A 22,745-nucleotide genomic window follows, 5' to 3' on the forward strand; every position below is an offset into this window, starting at 1 on the left:
CCAGCAAGCGCAGTCTAAGACCTCTGCTCATATGGAGACAGAAAACTTTGTTAAAATCTTCACAAAATGCTGAACTCATACGCTTCCAAACGGTAAAACAGTGTAGGAGGCTTAGGTTCAACGGTGGGCACCCAACAGCAAAAAGGATAATGATGACATAAGGCTTTTCTTACACCATTGGATTAACATTCCTATAACTATAAAAAGTCAATAAAAATGCATACACGCTACTGTTTGACAAGACAGGACTTGCGATCTATACCGCCTTACCCAGAGAATTCCTTCTCAGATAGTACGTCGATAACTATAGATAAAACTTTCATGTTATTATCGCAAAAAAAAGATCCGCTCTAATAAAAATATTCCTATTATATTATACATTCAAATATTTGAATAATTTATTGTTGAATGTGTGGGATGACATGCCGGTCCGTACAAGGATTTCGAGAATGAATAATAAAAGAATTTATGAAGTTATTATGAAATTGCTTGAAGAAAAATTTTAACCGCAGCTATATCGGAAAGGAATGAATGTGTAGCCGATTTGTTATCAATAAAAACACCGCATCCTGTCCAAAAACCAATGGTTACAGTAATATAAAATTACGGAATGACGATATAAGATGGTGCAAAAATAATGTCATAAATTAAAAATCATATATACTTCACCACATATTGAAAATAATTTGTTTATGTATCTACATCATAAACGTCAGAACATAGTGACATTTGGCGCCATTTGAAAAAATTAAAACGCATTCACATTATGACATTACTTTTGCGCCACCTGTTAGTAACAAAAATCTTATTCAAAATTCGTACAACAACATATATAAATGAGAGAATTTGTACCGCGAGAAATTATTGACCTCTCACATTTAAAAATAAAGAATAAATTAACATACATATAGTGATATCGTTTATAAAACTTTTACTATTTCCAATAAACCTGTATTTATAAATATACTAGCGGCATTATTTATTTCAATTATTCTCCATTTAGAATCATTTGTAATGATCATCCATTTACGTCAGAGGTAGAGAAGGAGAACAATGCTAGAAGAGTCGAGTGTGATAGCGACGAGAATCACTTATACTTCTTCTTCTTATCAGCCGATGACCAGTCTTGCGCTGTTCATGTTAGCGACCTCCCGCGATCTTAACAATCGATGGTCTACATATTGCTTCCCTTAACTTAAAATTAAGTTGTAAGGTTTTCAAATATATTCTTACCTAAGAGCTCAATATAAATTTAATCTTTTTCTTTTATGATTCTTTTACGTGACATCAATGACCTTAAATAATACTAAAGCTTATACATGGTGATTGGAGAAAAGCAATAAAAGTTTCATCCGTATAAAATTATCACTGAAAGTTTTCAAGGATAGATAGTAATCAAAGATTTATTTTTAAATGTACTCGTAATTCGAATTTAGAGAACACATTTTATTACTATATTATTCTTACGTACATACTCATCCCATTAAATTTTACACCAATTTTAAAACACCTTGTATATTTCTAATTAAACACTTCGAACTTCGATCCCATATATGATTAAAATAGAAAAGAAACAACACGAAACAGTTTTGCAATTCGGCGACATTTCAAACTTGATCGCTTGAGATTACATCGACCGAAGAACGGTCCTGAGTTCATTGTTTATTTACGAATAAGTTTCGTAGGTTACTTGGGAAATTATTTACCGAACACTCTACTGATTGCTTCCATGAATTGTCGAAAACTTTAACTTCTTGATACACTTTGTTTTTTTATTACATAGCCAAGAATGAATTATTAAATGGCATATATCTCTTATTTTTTAAACCTATGTATCGTCCTTTGAGCCCAACGCCCACTGCAAGGTCTATAGGCCTCCCTCAAAGATATCTATAGGAGGATATACCACAATCGCCACGCTCGGCAAACAGGGTGGTGATCCCAGTGTTGTATTATGATATATATGATAAGCTAAAGACACTGCTGCCCATTCTCTGAAAGCTTGTTTCTGAGCAGTGTCAATCCTAAGTAATTATTGCACAAAGAGTGAATTATTTAAAATTGTATTCCGGGAATCAAACTTGAACTAGCGATCTATGATCGCAAGTCTCAGTTCTAACCAATGAGCTACCACCGATCAGTTGGAATGAAGTAAATTGTTAAATATTTACTCACATTTTTATAAAATATCGTACACTACTATATTTGGTGTAATCATTATTAAGAATTAAATTATAACAATAAATAAAAATGGTTACCGCCTGGCTACCACAACTCGTATTTATAAATATACACACATATATATATAGATATATATATATAGCTTTTGCCTGCAGCGACAATGTTACTTGTATACACCTGTAATCAAGTGTATGACCCACTATATTATTCATTTAATTATTAAGTAACAAAAGGACCAATATTTAGCCACTTCCGCACATGCAGTGGTAGTCGTGCAATAAAATGCACCGCCCGCCAGCCCGCTGATAAATGCGTATGCGGCAAACAATGCGAATCACACAACCGCCATCGCCAAATCACTCAACACGTGTTTCACCCCTCCACGGGGCATCTTCAGGAGTTATGCTACACCGATTAGTGCCAAACACAGAGTACTATATGAGTTTGGCTAAATATTGGTCCTTTTCTTACTTAGGATGGACTTCCGCGACGTAACGCCTGATTCCATTAAACATTCAATTATTTAAATATTTAGGACCTTTTCCGTGAGTATCCCTTGCTACTTAGAATCAACCTATTACAAAGTTTGTCGCATTCTATATTACGCCGTTTATGTGGGTTCTCGACGGTATGTATTGCTTCAGGTACTATGGTGTGGTGATCATACCAGCGCATGCAGCTGAGGCCTTTTGGTCTTCGTGCATCCACTTAACCTATAGTTCATTATTTTGACCATCAACAATACATACACAAAATAGACAGGTAGGTACACATGACACGTTACATTTTTAACACTAGATATAATACGACCAAATCAAGTTAAAAGACGGCCAATGCTTGCCTACATAGCTTATAAGGATTTCCAATAAGACGATGGAAACGAAAAGCATCCATCGTCTTTTTTTAATCCATTATAGGCGAAGCATTTGACCTCCGTCTCGCCTGGTGTCAGGCGATAGGTCTAAGATGTTACATGCTTGTCTAGTAGAAACCCATTCACCCTTGCCCTAGAGACTGAAACAAAGCTAAAGATAGACACAGAGAGCATCGCCGTTATGATGGGCTACGACAACCTTCGCCCATCATTCCTATCTTTCGCTCGTGGGGCGGCGAGTGATACGGTTGAAAGAAATAAAAATATAATGTAATGTGTAATAAAGAATTAAGAAAGTAAAATAAATGTGTAAATAAAGATAAATTAAATGTAAGATAAAATTAAAGAATAAAAATAAATAAAATGTACCTAGCCACCTTAGAGTAAGAAGATGATGGAAGAAAGGCGAGGAGAGAAAGAACGTATAAAAGAGCAAAACGAAAGATATTATGAATGGCAAAAGTAAAGAACGAAAGATATTATGACGCGTGAAAGAGAGTGATAGATAAAGAAAAGACTAAAAAAAATAATTATTGAACAATAAAGTCCCTAATCCCAAAAAGTTAGGGGTACGAGAGGCCCCCAATAGCGGGGGCCATGAAAAAAAAAACACCCATTCACCCTTGTCTTGAAGACTCCTAAGATACCTATAAAGTTGGCTGTCAGTGATGCCGGTGCGTTGTTTCACTTCTTAGCTGTTCGAACTATAAACTGACGACTTTAATAAAGTCACCTGTCTACCTAGTGGACTCTACATCGGACCCTAAAGGCCCCAGTAGCTATCTGTTCTGCTAGCTTATACACTTGCTGCGTATGCTAAATAAAACTAACTTCATAATTAATGAAATAAAGTTTAAAATGAACATTTTAACATAATTATTTAAAGGAAATGTTTTGTTTCTTCGTGTTTTTACAGCTGCCCCGACAGACTTCGTTTAGTCATAACTAATTAGCCTGCTGCAAAAGAATAAATAAATAGACTAAAATAATTTTAGCGTGTTCGATTTATAAATTTAATATAGTAATAGTCAAAGATTATTATAAAAAATAGATTTTGTATGACTTTTGATACTATCGAAAAAAATCCTGACATGCATTTTGTTTTGATTGACGACATGTGTTAAACAATGAGAGGCGAATTAATTTTTTTTTTTTTTACTTTTACAGGCGAAGCTTCATTTGTCTCGCCTGATCTTGGCATGAAGCTATTCACTCTTGTCTTAAAGAATGCCAAGTTATATTTCTCTGGAAACAATGACGTCGGTAAATTGCTTAGCTGTTCGCACTATAAAAATATTAACAAAACGCTTAGTGCGGTCGGAAGGAATTTCAAACATGTATGGATATGGTGAATCCGTGCTCCTTGTTGTCCGGTGTAAGAAAGGAGATGGGAAATTATTTGGTGTAATTCGAAATCCACACTGACTATAAAAGACACTGGTTGTTTTGACAATTTTCTTCGTAATTTTACAATTTTTAACGTAGAAAATATACCACATGAAAAATATTATATTTTTATGTGAACGATGTTCAATGCTAGAAGAAGAAGAAGAAGGTTAAACCCGACCTGAATCTAGGATCTTCCAACGACCTTAACAATGGATTTGTAAGTTCATTGTCAGTGGACGTCTCACGCTGGTCTCGCCGGTCTGTGATCTCTACTCTAGAACCTTAAGGCACCAACGGTCATCCGTTCTCCATGTCATGTGTCGTGAATCTCCTCATTCCTCATATAAATTTAATACAAGTAAATATATAAAAAAATTCTCATAATACGTTGTATATTTTTATAACATCTCTCTTAACAAATCTGCCTTTTATAAACATACTAGCTGATCCCGCAAACGTTGTTTTGCAAAAAAAATATTTTTAATTTTCAATTTAAAAATAAGGGTTGATCGTAGAGGAGTGAAAATTTAGGGTTGTATGTATTTTTGTATGTTGTATCATAAAAAAATAAAAACAAAAAATTTCGTCAAAAAAAATTAAAAAAAATTTTTTAAGGGTGAACAACCCTTATCACTTAGGGATATGAAAAATAGATAGTAGCCGATTCTCAGACCTACTAAATACGCATATAAAATTTGGTAAAAATCGGTCAAGCCGTTTTAGAGGAGTTCAAGTTCGAACACCGTGACACGAGAATTTTATATATTAGATTAACGTAATTGCTTTGCAAATTACATTCATATATTTGAATAATTTATTGTTGAATGTGTGGGATGACATGCCGGTCCGTACAAGGGTTTCTAGAGTGAATAATAAAAGAATTTATGGATTTATTATAAAATTGCTTAAAGAAAAATTTTAAACGCAGCTATATCGGAAAGGAATGAATGTAAAGCCGATTTGTTATTAATAAAAGCACCGCACCCTGTCCAAAAACCTATGGTTACACTAACAAAAAAATTACTGAATGACGATATAAAAGATGGTGCAAAAATAATGTCATAATATGAAAATCATAGATAGATATACTCCATCGGATATTGATAATTATTTCTTTATATATCTACATCATAAACGTCAAAACATAGTAACATTTGGCGCCATTTGTAAAAATTAAAGCGCGTTCACATTATGACATTACTTTTGCGCCACTTGTTAGTAACAATAATCTTATTCAAAAATCCTATAACAATATATAAATAAATGAAAGCCAATAATTTCTCGCGGTACAAATTTACCGCGAGAAATTATTGGCCTCTCACATTTAAATAGAAAGAACAAATTAACATAGCATATTTCAGAAGGATCAACATACATATAGTGATATCGTTTTCAAAAATTCTACTATTTCCAATAAACCTGCAATTATAAATATATTAGCAGCATTATTTATTTCACATATTCTCCACTTAGAATCAATTGTAATGATCATCCATTTACGTCAGAGATAGAGAAAGAGAACAATGTTAGAAGAGTCGAATTTGATAGCGACGAGAATCAATTATACTTCTTCTTCTTATCAGCAGATAACCAGTCTTGCGCTGTTCACATTCAGCGACTTTCCACGATCTTAACAGTCGAGTGTCTATATATTGCTCCCTTTAACACGTTCACTGCGGGCCCAATTTTGAAGAACTTTCAGCTGGTGCGGCAGAGGTCGAATCAGCCTCAAGCTGAACTTCCTAGTAGTGCGGTTGAGGCCTTTTCTGCCTCATGTTTCAATCATTTTTTTACAATATTGAGTCAATGCTTCGCAGACATAAAGAAAGCTATATTTGTCTTTGTCATATCTCATACGGTTGAGTGTAAACGGCCGCCGCACTAGAGAGAAAACACGAGTTTTACGCGCCGCACCAGTGCAAAGTCTACCATGAGGCTGAATCGACCTCAAGCCGCAGTGAACGTGTTAACTTAAAATTAAGTTGCAAGGTTTTCAAACATATTCTTATCTAAATGCTCAATATAAATTTAATCTTTTTCTTTTATGATTCTTTTACGTGACATCAATGACCTTAAATAATACTAAAGCCTATACAGGGTGATTGAAAAAAGACTATAAAAGTTTCATCCGTATAAAATGATCACTGAAAGTTTTCAGGGATAGATTGTAAGCAATAATTTATTTTAAAATGTAATTCGAATTTAGAGAACACATTTTATTACTATATTATTCTTACGTACATACTCATCCCATTAAATTTTACACCAATTTTAAAACACCTTGTATATTTCTAATTAAACACTTCGAACTTCGATCCCATATATGATTAAAATGAAAAAAAAATTATACGAAACAGTCTTGCAATTTGGCGACATTTCAAACGTGATTGCTTAAGATTACATCAACCGAAGAACGGTCCTGAATTCATTGTTTATTTACGAATAAGTTACGTAGGTTACTTGGGAAATTATTTACCGAACACTCTACTGATTGCTTCCATGAATTGTCAAAAACGTTAACTTCGTGATACACTTTGTTTTTTTTTTATTTCACAGAGCTAAGAATTAAATATTAAATGCCATATATCGTTTATTTTTTATATCTATGTATCGCCATTTGAGCCAAACGCCCGTTGCACGGTTTATAGCCCTCCCTCAGAGATATCTATAGGAGGATATACCACAATCGCCACACTCGGCAAACAGGGTGGTGATCACAGTGTTGTATTATGATATATATGATAAGCTAAAGACACTGCTGCCCATTCTCTGAAAGCTTGTTTCTGAGCAGTGTCAATCCTAAGTAATTAATGCACAAAGAGTGAATTATATAAGATTATATCCCGGGAATCAAACTTGAACTAGCGAGCTATGATCGCAAGTCTCAGTTCTAACCGCTGAGCTACCATCGGTCATTTGGAATAAAGTAAATTGTTAAATACTTACTTACATTGTTGTAAAATATCGTACACTACTATATTTGGTGTAATCATTATTAAGAATTAAATTATTACAATAAATAAAAATGGTTACCGCCTGGCTACCACAACTCGTATTTATATATATATATATATATATATATATATATATATATATATATATAAATACGAGTTGTATATATATATATATATATATAGCTTTTGCCTGCTGCGACAATGTTACGTGTATACACCTGTAATCAAGTGTATGACCCACTATATTATTCATTTAATTATTAAGTAAGAAAAGGACCAATATTCAGCCACATGCAGTGATAGTCGTGCAATAAAATGCACAGCCCGCCGGCACGCTGATAAATGCGTATGCGGCAAACAATGCGAATCACACAACCGCCACCGCCAAATCACTCAACACGTGTTTCACTCTCCACGGGGCATCTTCAGGAGTTATGTTACACTGATTAGTGCCAAACACAGAGTACTGTGTTAGTTTGGCTAAATATTGGTCCTTTTCTTACTTAGGATGGACTTCCGCGAGGTAACGCCTGATTCCATTAAACATTTAATTATTTAATTATTTAGGACCTTTTCCGTGCGTATCCCTTGCTACTTAGAATCAACCGATTGCAAAGTTTGTCGCATTCTATATTACGCCGTCTGTGCGGATTTTCGACGGTATGTATTACTTCAGGTACTGTAGTCTGGTGATCAGACCAACGCAAGCAGCTGAGGCCTTGTGGTCTCCGTCCATCCACTTTACCTATAGTTCATTATTTTAACCATCAACAGAACATACACAAAATAGACATAGGTACACATATTACGTTACATTTTTAACACTAGATACAATACGACCAAATCAAGTTAAAGTTAAAGAACAGCCAATGGTAGCCTACATAGCTCATAAGGATTTCCAATAAGACGATGGAAACGACAAGCATCCATCGTCTTTTTTTAATCCATTATAGGCGAAGCATTTGACCTCTGTCGCGCCTGGTGTCAGGCGATAGGTCTACGATGCTATATGCTTGTCTAGTAGAAACCCATTCGCCCTTGCCCTAGAGACTGAAACAAAGCTAAAGATAGACACAGAGAGCATCGCCGTTATGATGGGCGACAACAACCTTCGCCCATCATTCCTATCTTTCGCTCGTGGGGTGGCGAGTGATACGGTTGAAAGAAATAAAAATGTAATGTAATGTGTAATAAAGAATTAAGAAAGTATAATAAATGTGTAAATAAAGATAAATTAAATGTAAGATAAAATTAAGGAATAAAAATAAATTAAATGTACCTAACCACCTTAGAGTAAGAAGATGATGGAAGAAAGGCGAGGAAAGAAAGAAGGTATAAAAGAGCAGAACGAAAGATATTATGACGGACAAAAGTAAAGAACGAAAGATATTGTGACGCGTGAAAGAGAGTGATAAATAAAGAAAAGACTAAAGAAAATAATTATTGAACAATAAAGTCCCTAAAAGTTAGTGGTACGAGAGGCCATGAAAAAAAATACCCATTGACCCTTGTCTTGAAGACTCCTAAGATAACTATAAAGTTGGCTGTCAGTGATGCCGGTGCGTTGTTTCACTTCTTAGCTGTTCGCACTATAAACTGACGACTTTAATAAAGTCACCTATCTACCTAGTGGACTCTACATCGGACCCAAAAGGCCCCAACAGCTATCTGTTCTGCTAGCTTATACACTTGCTGCGTATGCTAAATAAAACTAACTTCATAATTAATGAAATAAAGTTTAAAATGAACATTTTAACATAATTATTTATAAGAAATGTTTTGTTTCTTCTTTTTTTAAGAGCTGTCCCGACAGACTTCGTTTAGTCATAACTAATTAGCCCGTTGCAAAAGAATAAATAAATAAACTAAAATAATTTTAGCGTGTTCGATTTATAAATTTAATATAGTAATTGTCAAAGATTAAAAAAAAAAGATTTTGCATGACTTTTGGTACTATCGAAAATGATCCTGACATGCATTTTGTTTTGATTGACGACATATGTTAAACAATGAGAGGCGATTTAATTTTTTTTTTTTACTTTTATAGACGAAGCTTCATCTGTCTCGCCTAATCTTGGCATGAAGCTATTCACTCTTGTTTAAATACTCCTAAGTTATATTTCTCTGGAAACAATGACGCCGGTAAATTGCTTTGCTGTTCGCACTATAAAAGTATTAACAAAACGCTTAGTGCGGTCGGAAGGAATTTCAAACATGTATGGATATCGTGAATCCGTGTGCCTTGTTGTCCGGTGTAAGAAAGGAGATGAGGAGAATTATTTAGTGTTATTCGAAAACCATTCTGACTATAAAAGAAAATGGTTATTTTGACAATCTTCTTCGTAATTTTACAATTTTTAACGTAGAGAATATACCACATGAAAAATATTATATTTTTATGCGAACGATGTTCAATGCTAGAAGAAGAAGAAGAAGTTTAAACTCGATCTGAATCTAGCATCATCCAACGACCTTAACAATGGATTTGTTAAGTAAGTAAGTCAATGGACGTCTCACGCTGGGCTCGCCGGTCTGTGATCTCTACTATAGAACCTTGAGGCACCAGCGGTCATCCGCTCTCCATGTTATGTGTCGTGAATCTCCTCATTCCTCATATAAATTTAATACAAGTAAATATATAAAACATTTCTCATAACACATTGTACATTTTTATAACATCTCTTTTAACAAATCTGCCTTTTATAAACATACTAGCTGATCCCGCAAACGTTGTTTTGCAAAAAAAATATTTTTAATTTTCCAATTTAAAAATAAGGGTTGATCGTAGAGGAGTGAAAATTTAGGGTTGTACGTATTTTTGTATGTTGTATCATAAAAAAATAAAAACAATAAAATTTCGTCAAAAAAAATTAAAAAAAAATTTTAAGGGTGAACAACCCTTATCACTTAGGGGTATGAAAAATAGATAGTAGCCGATTTTCAGACCTACTAAATACGCATATAAAATTTGGTAAAAATCGGTCAAGCCGTTTCAGAGGAGTTCAAGTTCGAACACCGTGACACGAGAATTTTATATATTAGATTAACGTAATTGCTTTGCAAATATAAGTAAATAAGTAAATGACATACCACTGCGACGTTAACTTGTTGCGACGTAGACGGCGCACAGTGTTCTACGCGATAGACACGACCGCCCCGCGCGACGGCGCGCACCGACTGCCGCTACGGCTGAAAGCTTCAGGCTCGCTGTAAGCTCCGGCCGGTGCGACGCGACGGAATATCCCTCTGTGACCCGACTGCGCTTTTAATTACTGTTTGTTTTGAATCAGTTTGTTATCACAACACTAAACTTATCTGGCGTTCATTGTTTTTTTATTAATCGCGGTGGAAATTCCTTCGTCCGCTTGATCTCACAAGGCAGCTCACTCTTTTCTAGTGACAGCCAGAGTAAAGGGACTAACATACCAGACTAACATCTAGCCTTTTTATCGTTTCTTTCTTTTAAATCTTCTTAAAAATTAAAAGTGGTAAATTCAAGTCCTACTCAATTTCATCTACGATGGAGTAAAAAAAGGACCAATATTTAGCCACTTCCGCACATGTAGTGGTAGTAGTGCAATAAAGTGCACCGCCCGCCAGCCCGCTGATAAATGCGTATGCGGCAGGAGTAGAGAGAGAGAGAGTTGACTCTATGTTTGGCACTGATCGGTGTAACATAACTCGTTAAGATGCCCCGTGGAGGGGTGAAACACGTGTTGAGTAATTTGACGGTGGCGGTTGTGTGATTCGCATTGTTTGCCGCATACGCCAGCGGGCTGGCGGGCGGTGCACTTTGTTGCACGACTACCACTGCATGTGCGGAAGTGGCTAAATATTGGTCCTTTTCTTACTTAGGATGGACTTCCGCGAGGTAACGCCTGATTCCATTAAATATCTACGATGGAATCATCTCAAGTTTTTTTTGTAAAAAGCAAATTCTAACATAAAAATAAACTACAATCGTATTTATATTGTCGCTACGTTGGAGTATTTATTTCGATTCTCAAGCTGATGGATACATAACTTAAAACAAGAAAAGCGGTCAACAGTTTATTAAATTAGTGTTTAAATTATTAATTTGTATAAACACTAATTGGCACCTTAATATAGCATCCGTCTTTGGGAGCCTCTTGTATTCCCCTACAGTAGGTGGACACAGGTGGAATTGTTGAGTTTCTCGTCGGCTCTTCTTCGTTGAAGTACCTTCCGAGCCGGTGATGGAACAACAATGCCAATATTTTATGTTGATTGACGAATATTTTGATTATGGACAGGTACAATATATATCTTAATATCTTTTTTCTGTCAATTATTTTACTTTTTATTGATCATTTTTTGTGCTTCTCAATGTATTCCGTTATCCTCATAATTTCGTTATTCGACACATTTTCTATTATTCCTTTCTTACTTCACCTTTACCTCCAGGCAACTACTTTCGTTCACATTTAAATTTTAATTTATTTTTATTTCTTTACTTTTCGTATTAATTTACAATAGTTATTTTTGTTTAATATTCCATCATATAAAATAATAATTTGTACTATATTCTAATCTTACACGATAATCACTTATTTCTTTTGATTCTTCTTTTCAGTCGATGGACGCCTAATGCAGGACATAGGCCTTCTTTGACTCCTTCTCCTAGACTAGTGATGTGCTCCGCCGACTGCCAGACGAGCAATTCTTCCAACTACGTTCGTGATTTTGGTTCTTCTGCGAATCTTTTCACTTCTGATTCTATAAATATATATTTATATTCTACCTTGTTTATAAATTTATGATCAAATTTTTTATTCAAAATAAATATTTGATATAACTATTATGTCGTCAGTACATCTAGTGGGAGTTCTACCCACACTACGTCTATGTGCTCATGGTCGCCATTAGAACACCTTTCTATCCTTCCGAGAGATGCACGAGCTATATTCTCCGCCTTACTCTAAGTCATGGTTGCACAGACTTATTAAGACTAGTGGCCACTCGGGTACATCATAAACTGATGGCGGGCCGGCCGCCAGAAGTATGTGTAATTAACACGTTCACTGCGGCTTGAGGTCGATTCAGCCTCATGGTAGACTTTGCACTGGTGCGGCGCGTAAAACTCGTGTTTTCTCTCTAGTGCGGCGGCTGTTTACACTCAACCGTATGAGGTATGACAAAGACAAATATAGCTTTCTTTATGTCTGCGAAGCATTGACTCAGTATTGTAAAAAAATATTGATGAACACGAGGCAGAAAAGGCCTCAACCGCACTACTAGGAAGTTCAGCTTGAGGCTGATTCGACCTCAGCCGCACCAGCTGAAAGTTCTTCAAAATTGGGCCCGCAGCGAACGTGTTAAATTATTTGGTTTTATTCTGGAATAGAACAATATTTTTCTAATGTACGTGAGTATTATTTTTGCTGTCGGCGGGCCACCAGTATTCGACCGGCGGGCCGCGGTCTGTGCATCCATGTTCTAAGTGGTTCACTACCAATTCAGACGAATAATTCTTCGAGATAATAATAAATGAATAAACAAATGAATAAACTTTACCATGTCTCTCATTATCATTTGCAATATTTTTATTCATTATTTTATTATCGATTACTTAGGCGTTTATTCCACAAGTATTATCCTTTTGAATTCTATTTTTAATGTTATGAATGGATCCTAGTTTAGTATCAGATTATATTGTACTAAATATATCTCCTCCATTGACCGCACCGGCGGTTCGTGCCTGGCGCTAATGAATCCACCTACGCGGTCAGGCTTCACGTAAACCGATACACGGCTACGGCGCACTCCACCAGACGTATTCTTCACTGTTTACCTTACGCCTGACATTGTGAGAACGTCTACGTGACGCACACGTGAAGTTATTGTTCACGTCAATGAAGTCGTAGGTGGTTGGAATAAGTTACTGTTTAGAAGATTAGTTATATTCAACATTGGACCTTTTAAATTACAGGAAAAAAGATTACGATAGTATGGCCACATTCAACGAAAACCAGATGACCACGTGGTAAAAACTGCGTTAAGCCTCCCAGAAATCCCAAGAGGGAGAGGGCGTCCAAAAGCTACGTGGTGAAGGATGTAAGGTTGTTCTGGGTGAAAGCGCACGCGGGGATGGAGGGGAACGAGAGGGCGGACCAGCTGGCCAAGGAAGCGACCCTGAAGAGTAAAAGACGACCAGAGTACGAGAGATGCCCTGTTTCATTCGTCAAGCGGCTACTGAGACTGGAGTCGCTCGACGAATGGAACAGGAGGTATGTGGAAGGAACGACGGCTTCGGTAACGAGGATGTTTTTCCCGGACGCCGTCTCAGCCTACCGCGTGCTCCGCAGCATCGAGGAGGACGCGGTCTCGGCCCAGCTCTTCACGGGGCACGGGGGGTTCTCTGAGTACCTTCATAGGTTTAAGCTCAAGGAGGACCCCTCGTGCTTCTGTGAACCGGGCGTGGACCAGACCGTGATCCACCTTGTGGCCCGGTGTCCCGCATTCGGGGGACTCCGGTTCGGCTTCGAGTGCCGGTCTGGGGTTCAAATCAGGGAGGAGACAATAGCCTCCCTGATAGGCGATAATACAATTAGGAAAGATTTCATAGAGTATTGCAAAATAATAGTAAAAAAAGCAATACAAAAAAACCAAACCTAGGCATAAGAAAACAAAAGACTGTAGCAAAATAAATAATAAATATAAGCAAATAAATGTGATATACCTAGTAAATAAGATTTATAAAACAAAATAAGAGGATGAAAGAAAGAAGAGTAGAATAAAAGGGCATAAAAGAAAAGAATTATAACATGAAAGACAGAAAAGAATAAAAGATAATAAGAAGAATGAAAGAAGATAATGGAAATAAAAAATAATGTGAAAAAATAAATTAAAGATAAAGTCCCTGTCCCACAACTAGATAGGGGTACGAGAGGCCCCCAATAGCGGGGGCCATAAAAAAAAAAAAAAAAAAAAAAGCTACGTGGTGGTCTAATATCGGAAAGGAACTGGAAACCCTTCAACTTGATGCAGAGACAACCCAGGATAGAGTGGCCTGGCGCAAATTGATAAGGAGACCCGACCCCAAATAAAGGGAAAAGGGAAGGAAGAAGAAGAAGAAGGACCTTTTAACAGAACTTTTATTGATGGTGAACTTATTATTATTTTTCGTAATGTCTTTTATTGTTGACTCTACTCTGTTTCGCAAGGAGTAATGGTTGCGGAGGAAAATCAGGAATAAACTCCACAACAACACATCTTTTAATAAAATTTAATACAGATTTATACATATACACTTTTTCAAATATATCCTTGATATAATCGAAATAAACCGGCGTCATCACTGCCAAGGATTATTATTTAAATATTATTTTATTGAATAATAAGCTTTCTCCGTCAATTTATTTTTAATATGCGTTTTGAATTTTGTTAGTGGTAGTCAATAAATGTTTTTCGGAATTTTATTAAAAATAAATTAGCATTAATTTATATCTTACAATGCAGAACATTATTTACAATCAAATATTTTTCTAACGATCTCTGGCTTTCTCTCGTTCCGTTCTTTCTCCACCGTCTCTCTCATTCCCCTTCTCTCCCACCCCATCTCTTTCTGTATTCTATTTTTAATTTCTCGCTTCCCTTTTCAAAAAAATAGTAAGCAGTACTTTTATAAATAAGACAGAAAAATATACAAAACAAGATAACGAGGAAACTAATCTTCCACTACTATTCTAAATTTTTATGTAATTTTTTTTTAAAAATCCAATAACTCTTTCTTAAAGCAAGCAAATGTCATGTGATATTCCATAGTTTAAATACGTTGACAACGTTAAGCGAATCGTATAATTTCTTATAAACGTTGACATAAAAGTTCGTTTCAAAAAAGCTTGGACTTTTTATTGTTCCGAAACGTAAGCTCGATCCTCGCCGTGACCCGAGATATTAAATTTCTCATTGAACTGACCAATTCAGTCGAGAATATGACTTGTCTTATAATTCATGAAATCGATAGGGTCAATGTCAGGTCATCGATATAGCACTTTAGAATTTCAAGACTCTGCGTCGTCTTAATGAAATCAACTATAACATATAACATACCTATTTAAATGAATCGTATTATAATATTCGTATCAGCAAAAAGCCAGTACGGCTTTACCAATTTTAACTTTTCTTCGCATAAAAATCTTTCTATATTTTGAATTGAAATGATTGGAAAATTGCGTGAAAATTTATAAAAACTAATTTTACTTTTTCCATACAAACCAAACCTATTAAACCTATTAAAATCAGGGAGGAGTCAATAGCCTCCCTGATAAGCGAAAAAGAGTCCAAAAACGACTTCCTCGCATATTGTAAACAAATAATTGAAAAAGAATAACACAAAAACAATAAGTAAAGAAAATAATAGAAATGTAAATAGATAACAAGAAATGTAAATTTGATAAAAAGTGATATTAATGTAAACAAACAGAAATAAAAATATAAAATGTAATGTGTAACGAGAGAGGAATGAAAGGTCACAGAGCGAAAGAGAATGAAAGGAGAAATGTGTAAGAAAACTGAATGAAAGATCTTAAGAAGTATTCATGAAGAGAAAGAAAATAAAAAAAATGTGAATAGTTAAATAAATTTGCCCGTAAAGTCTCTGTCCCACAAAAGATAGGGGGTATATATAAAAAAAAAACCAAACCTATTACAAGAACAGTAGTAGCCCAACGGTGGAGGACTAAAACTTGCGGTCGTGGGTCGCGGTTTCGATTCCCGGGATAGTCTTATATACATTTGACACTTTGTACATTAATTATTTAGAATGATCACAGCTCACAAACAAGTTTCTTGCAGCTGGCAGCAGTGTCCCCTTTATATCATAACTAGGTTGCTTGCTTTGTGCGTTCACAACTTATTGTGACGTCATATTTATTCAACTCCGACAACCGTGATAATCAAATATATCTGTTACTCGTTTTAACTAATAATCATGAAGTAAAATTATTTGTATTATTATTTTAATAATAAATTTATTGTCTTAACCATTTATTCCTATACTTCTATACTTTTTGCTCAGCAAAACTAAAAATATTATTATATTTTTACGAATACATTTGTTCAATAGCTTTGATGACATTATTGCGCTTGCGTGAGTGAGACTCTAGTGAAGCTTCTGATTGAAAAAAAAATCCTTTGGCCAGTGTTGCCAGTAAACGGACGAAAATTATTAAATATCTTTACTATGATCACGACGCCTTCTTCGGTGTGATTCTTTTGTTAAAAATATTGCTACTTCTTTTATGATTTTTTTGTATATGTCGGCAAATTTATGTGAGAGGTAAAAAAACTTAACATCGAAAAACTTCAGTAAGATATTTAATTTGGAGGTGGCGGTTGTGTGATTCGCATTGTTTGCCGTATACGCATTTATCAGCGGGCTAGCGGGCGGTGCACTTTGTTGCACGACTACCACTGCATGTGCGGAAGTGGCTAAATATTGATCCTTTTCTTACTTCAGTAAGAGTCGTCCTCAGAAGCTCCGATGTTAGCTCTTCTAATTCAGATAAATGAATTTTATTTCCGGTTTTACAAGAGGGCTCAGAAGGGTACTTTTGGAAAAACGAAAAAATGCGCCCAGTTTGGTAAAATTGAAGATATTTCCTAAAATCAAAAGCAAGAATTTCACAAAACCAACGTCGCGCGACTGCGAAGCAAGCGCTCGAAGACGGGTATCCGAGATCTCAGCGGCCATCTTGTTTTTTCAATTTGCTGTACTCTCATCCGATTACCCGAAAATGACACCGATATCGAGAAAAAATGCCATAGGAAAAAAATTGGTACTAGCGGTGCGGCGGCCATCTTGAAATTCATAAATGTCAGATTTTTTTCTAAGGACGCTTGTATAATGATTATGGCATTTCCATAGATATTATAGGGGAGACCTATGCCTTGGAGTACGCGTCTATATCCTGAACTAACAATGCATAATTTATAAGAGAATGTTGCTTTAAAAATTGTTTCTTATTTATAAGTCAGTAAATATTTATGTTTAGATTTTAAGAAAGTGTAGTGACCAAAAACAGACTATTACAACTTTATTTTTACCAAGAAACGCAAATATCTCCTTGGTTTAATATTACATTAATTATAAATCAAAGATATAAAAACGTTATATGTTTCTGGCTGCCTCCGTTATCCAATTATGATGTTTAGTTCGTAACATTTGATTTTTTATTTTAACCTATCTTTGTTTTGTATTGACAGACCACCTTGTGGAAGGACGTTCTACGTTACTGCTGCATTATATCGATCCCACATAGAAATAATTGCATAAAATCCTTACAACAATAACGTAGGCTTTGAATAAAGATCCTTAAAGGCCTTCCGCCCTCCGAGTCACTCGTTCGTTAATTACATCGTCTCACTCCCGCGGGACGGACGGCCGCAGCGAATATTCCACGACACTGGATATTCCAGCTCGTGCAAGGGGAATGGATTACGTAATAGCTATGACGTCACACGCGCGACGGAATATTAAAATATACCCTGTTAGCATAGTTATTGTACGAATGGAAAATTTCATTACATACTCTTGAAGTGTAAAAAATTCCATCGAAATAAGTACTTTTAGACCAGGGCTTGTTAAACTTTTGTCATTCACGACCCCATTTATGATTGCGAGTTTCTTGACGACCCCATACAAATATAAAATAAAAATATTTTTTTTTTATGATTTATTTATCAGGTAACAATATACATATACATATGAAAATATATAGTTTTTGAAATCATTTTGAAACATACTAAAATCTAAAATTAAAAATTGCGTAAACAATTATAAATGTGTATTTATATTAGTTTAAAACTGTGTGTCTGGACGCTGCAAGTCCACTGTATTCCGTCAACTCTACTGATGTTATAAAATGGTATATATAAATATTTGACATTAAAATCTCTCGACCCCAGATCTTTGCTACGCGACCCCGTTTAGGGTCGCGACCCATAGTTTAAGAAGCCCTGTTTTAGACGGTTCGGGGACATTAACTCTTACATGATAATGATTTATTTTTATCATTAATTTTTGGATATGATATACCATACATGAGTCGTCAGAAAATGAACTATATATTCATAACTAAAGCATTTACACATATTTCACTCTGTAGAGTGTTCAGATGTACTTCCATCTGATGAAGATGAACCTCTTTTATTTTAAACCTTCGAGATTCTGTTGCGATTCGCGGTTATATGTCTTTTGGCACTAGCCCTGGACTTGACTCCACCTGGTACTCTAACACTGACTTCCGCCACACGGTCCGCCGGCGCGGCGACTCTAAAACACTTGAAATTACTTTTTTATAGCGCTCGTAAAGACAGTAATACGACTCGCGGGACATTCCTACAAAGTAAAAGAAAGAGGTAAACGTCGGGTGAGTTTTTATTGCATCTCGTCAACGACGTCATCGCTGTTTTATTTGACAGGTACTATCACGTTCTAACTTTAAAAATGACAGCCGTGTACACGAGGCATTAGAATTAAAGATGTGATCGTTAAATCCGTCTAGGCTATTTAAAATAAATTATTCTTTTTTAGGTAACTTTGATGACTTTTACAATAAACCCAATTTGCTGATGTGATTATACAGCTTGCAAATTAATCGTTAGTGTTAGGTTAGCTAAAAGTAGAGTAGTATAGTAAAGTAGAGTATAGTGTAGTAGAGTAAAGTAGAGTATAGTAAATCTAGAGTTAACTAAAATTTAGAGTATATATAGAGTATAGTGTAGTATAGTAAAGTAGAGTATAGTAAATCTAGAGTTAACTAAAATTTAGAGTATATGTAGAGTTTAGTATAGTATAGTAAAGTAGAGTATAGTAAATCTAGAGTTAACTAAAATTTAGAGTATATGTAGAGTTTAGTATAGTATAGTAAAGTAGAGTATAGTAAATCTAGAGTTAACTAAAATTTAGAGTATATGTAGAGTTTAGTATAGTATAGTAAAGTAGAGTATAGTAAATCTAGAGTTAACTAAAATTTAGAGTATATGTAGAGTTTAGTATAGTATAGTAAAGTAGAGTATAGTAAATCTAGAGTTAACTAAAATTTAGAGTATATATAGAGTTTAATATAGTATAGTAAAGTAGAGTATAGTAAATCTAGAGTTAACTAAAATTTAGAGTATATGTAGAGTTTAGTATAGTATAGTAAAGTAGAGTATAGTAAATCTAGAGTTAACTAAAATTTAGAGTATATATAGAGTTTAATATAGTATAGTAAAGTAGAGTATAGTAAATCTAGAGTTAACTAAAATTTAGAGTATATATAGAGTTTAGTATAGTATAGTAAAGTAGAGTATAGTAAATCTAGAGTTAACTAAAATTTAGAGTATATATAGAGTTTAATATAGTATAGTAAAGTAGAGTATAGTAAATCTAGAGTTAACTAAAATTTAGAGTATATGTAGAGTTTAGTATAGTATAGTAAATCTAGAGTTAACTAAAATTTAGAGTATATATAGAGTTTAATATAGTATAGTAAAGTAGAGTATAGTAAATCTAGAGTTAACTAAAATTTAGAGTATATATAGAGTTTAGTATAGTATAGTAAAGTAGAGTATAGTAAATCTAGAGTTAACTAAAATTTAGAGTATATATAGAGTTTAATATAGTATAGTAAAGTAGAGTATAGTAAATCTAGAGTTAACTAAAATTTAGAGTATATGTAGAGTTTAGTATAGTATAGTAAAGTAGAGTATAGTAAATCTAGAGTTAACTAAAATTTAGAGTATATATAGAGTTTAATATAGTATAGTAAAGTAGAGTATAGTAAATCTAGAGTTAACTAAAATTTAGAGTATATATAGAGTTTAATATAGTATAGTAAAGTAGAGTATAGTAAATCTAGAGTTAACTAAAATTTAGAGTATATATAGAGTTTAATATAGTATAGTAAAGTAGAGTATAGTAAATCTAGAGTTAACTAAAATTTAGAGTATATGTAGAGTTTAGTATAGTATAGTAAAGTAGAGTATAGTAAATCTAGAGTTAACTAAAATTTAGAGTATATATAGAGTTTAATATAGTATAGTAAAGTAGAGTATAGTAAATCTAGAGTTAACTAAAATTTAGAGTATATATAGAGTTTAATATAGTATAGTAAAGTAGAGTATAGTAAATCTAGAGTTAACTAAAATTTAGAGTATATATAGAGTTTAGTATAGTATAGTAAAGTAGAGTATAGTAAATCTAGAGTTAACTAAAATTTAGAGTATATGTAGAGTTTAGTATAGTATAGTAAAGTAGAGTATAGTAAATCTAGAGTTAACTAAAATTTAGAGTATATATAGAGTTTAATATAGTATAGTAAAGTAGAGTATAGTAAATCTAGAGTTAACTAAAATTTAGAGTATATATAGAGTTTAATATAGTATAGTAAAGTAGAGTATAGTAAATCTAGAGTTAACTAAAATTTAGAGTATATATAGAGTTTAATATAGTATAGTAAAGTAGAGTATAGTAAATCTAGAGTTAACTAAAATTTAGAGTATATGTAGAGTTTAGTATAGTATAGTAAAGTAGAGTATAGTAAATCTAGAGTTAACTAAAATTTAGAGTATATATAGAGTTTAATATAGTATAGTAAAGTAGAGTATAGTAAATCTAGAGTTAACTAAAATTTAGAGTATATATAGAGTTTAATATAGTATAGTAAAGTAGAGTATAGTAAATCTAGAGTTAACTAAAATTTAGAGTATATATAGAGTTTAGTATAGTATAGTAAAGTAGAGTATAGTAAATCTAGAGTTAACTAAAATTTTTGATCATTGATATTTCAGTGGGTCGTCCACAAGTGGACAATAGCCTGCTCCATAGATTAAAATTAAACCAAATTTGTGACGGAAATAAATTAAATAGCAACTGAGTTTGTAGGATCTTTTCAAATCACGATGCTTTCGGAGGTTACGTTCAGATGTATTTTAAATGAAAGGACGTAATTTTTATGAGGTTTTTTCACTTTGTAATAATCACTATAAATAGTTCAAAGATGAGGCCTATGCCTTATAGGTGGCGTGTATAGAATCTTCACATTAATCAGCTGCTATGTTCCCGTGTATAACATATAGATGTTACATATAGTAATATACCGCGTCAAAAATTTATTCATAAGGGCCTTATAATTCTGCTATGTAGACTACGTTCAGGAAGCTCGGAAATCTGTATACTCAACGCGGGCGAAGTCGCAGGCTTCGCTAGTTATTAATAAACACATACTTAATTAGAAGGATTTCGTCCTAATTTAGGCTATAGAATATCCTCGGTTGGACTTAGGGCTAACTTATAAATTTCCGATACCGCTGGGTAGAAACAGCCTACATCTAAAGTCTTCCGAAACAAGAGGATGTAGGAGGCTAATATAGTGTTAATACATTCACTACTTTAGTACTTTTACCACCGATTTTCAATCACCATGTATAATATAGATGGTGTGTTATTTACGAACTTAAAAACTAGCTATTATATCTTCGATAGTATCTCGCCTTCAAAATTTTTCGTGAAATTTGAAAACTTTGATTAAACAATTTTAACTCGAACTTGCGAGGAACGCAGATGTTGAGTTGTTTTTTTTATTATTATCGGCGAACGTGTTCGGAAAGCTTCTATTTATAAACGAAATTTATAGCTTTTGCTATTTTAGACGGTTCTACTGTATCAGATGTATCTGAAGTAACAACATAAACCTGAAGGTACGTTTAATTTAAACATACAATATAAGTAAGAAAAGGACCAATATTTAGCAACACAGAGTGCAGAGTGTGTTTGGCACTTATCGGTGTAACATAACTTCTGAAGATGCCCCGTGGAGGGGTGAAACACGTGTTGAGTGATTTGACTGTGGTAGTTGTGTGATTCGCATTGTTTGCCGCATACGCATTTATCAGCGGGCTGGCGGGCGGTGCATTTCATTGCACGACTACCACTGCATGTGCGGAAGTGGCTAAATATTGGTCCTTTTCTTACTTAGGATGGACTTCTGCGAGGTAACGCCTGATTCCATTAAATAAACATACAATATTTTTACAGTTGCTATATACGTAATACGTTTCATTCATGCCTACTGGAAGACATAAACCTCTCCCAAATATATCCAAGGGGGACTTTACCATAATCGCCACGCTTAGCAGGCGTATTGGCGATCGCAGTGTGGTATTATAGTATGCAGATGACAGTGCTGCCCATCTTCGGGAAGCTTCTATGTGAGCAGTGACGATCCTTTATAATTAATGCACAAAGGAGGATTTATAAAAGATTGTATCTCTGGAATTAAACCCGCGAATTAAGATCAAAGAACTATTCTTAAATACATTTTTATTTAAATTTAAATATG

The 22,745-nt window shown here is 34.3% G+C and overlaps 1 protein-coding gene across 1 annotated transcript in view; it reads right to left on the reverse strand.

Annotated features, from left to right (window-relative positions):
- Window positions 1-10,572, reverse strand: part of LOC137929351 (uncharacterized) — a 158,872-nt gene extending 148,300 nt beyond the window's left edge. The window contains exon 1 of the mRNA XM_068772251.1: window positions 10,489-10,572. The gene's annotated coding sequence lies outside the window, so the exon portion shown is untranslated. The remainder of the gene's footprint in view (window positions 1-10,488) is intronic.
- Between the last annotated feature and the right edge of the window lie 12,173 nt (window positions 10,573-22,745).

Source organism: Battus philenor, unplaced genomic scaffold (genome assembly GCF_028537555.1).
Source record: "Battus philenor isolate CCGP_79_NKW_IND1 unplaced genomic scaffold, ilBatPhil1.0.hap1 SCAF_5, whole genome shotgun sequence".
In the NCBI taxonomy this organism is placed as follows: domain Eukaryota; kingdom Metazoa; phylum Arthropoda; class Insecta; order Lepidoptera; family Papilionidae; genus Battus; species Battus philenor.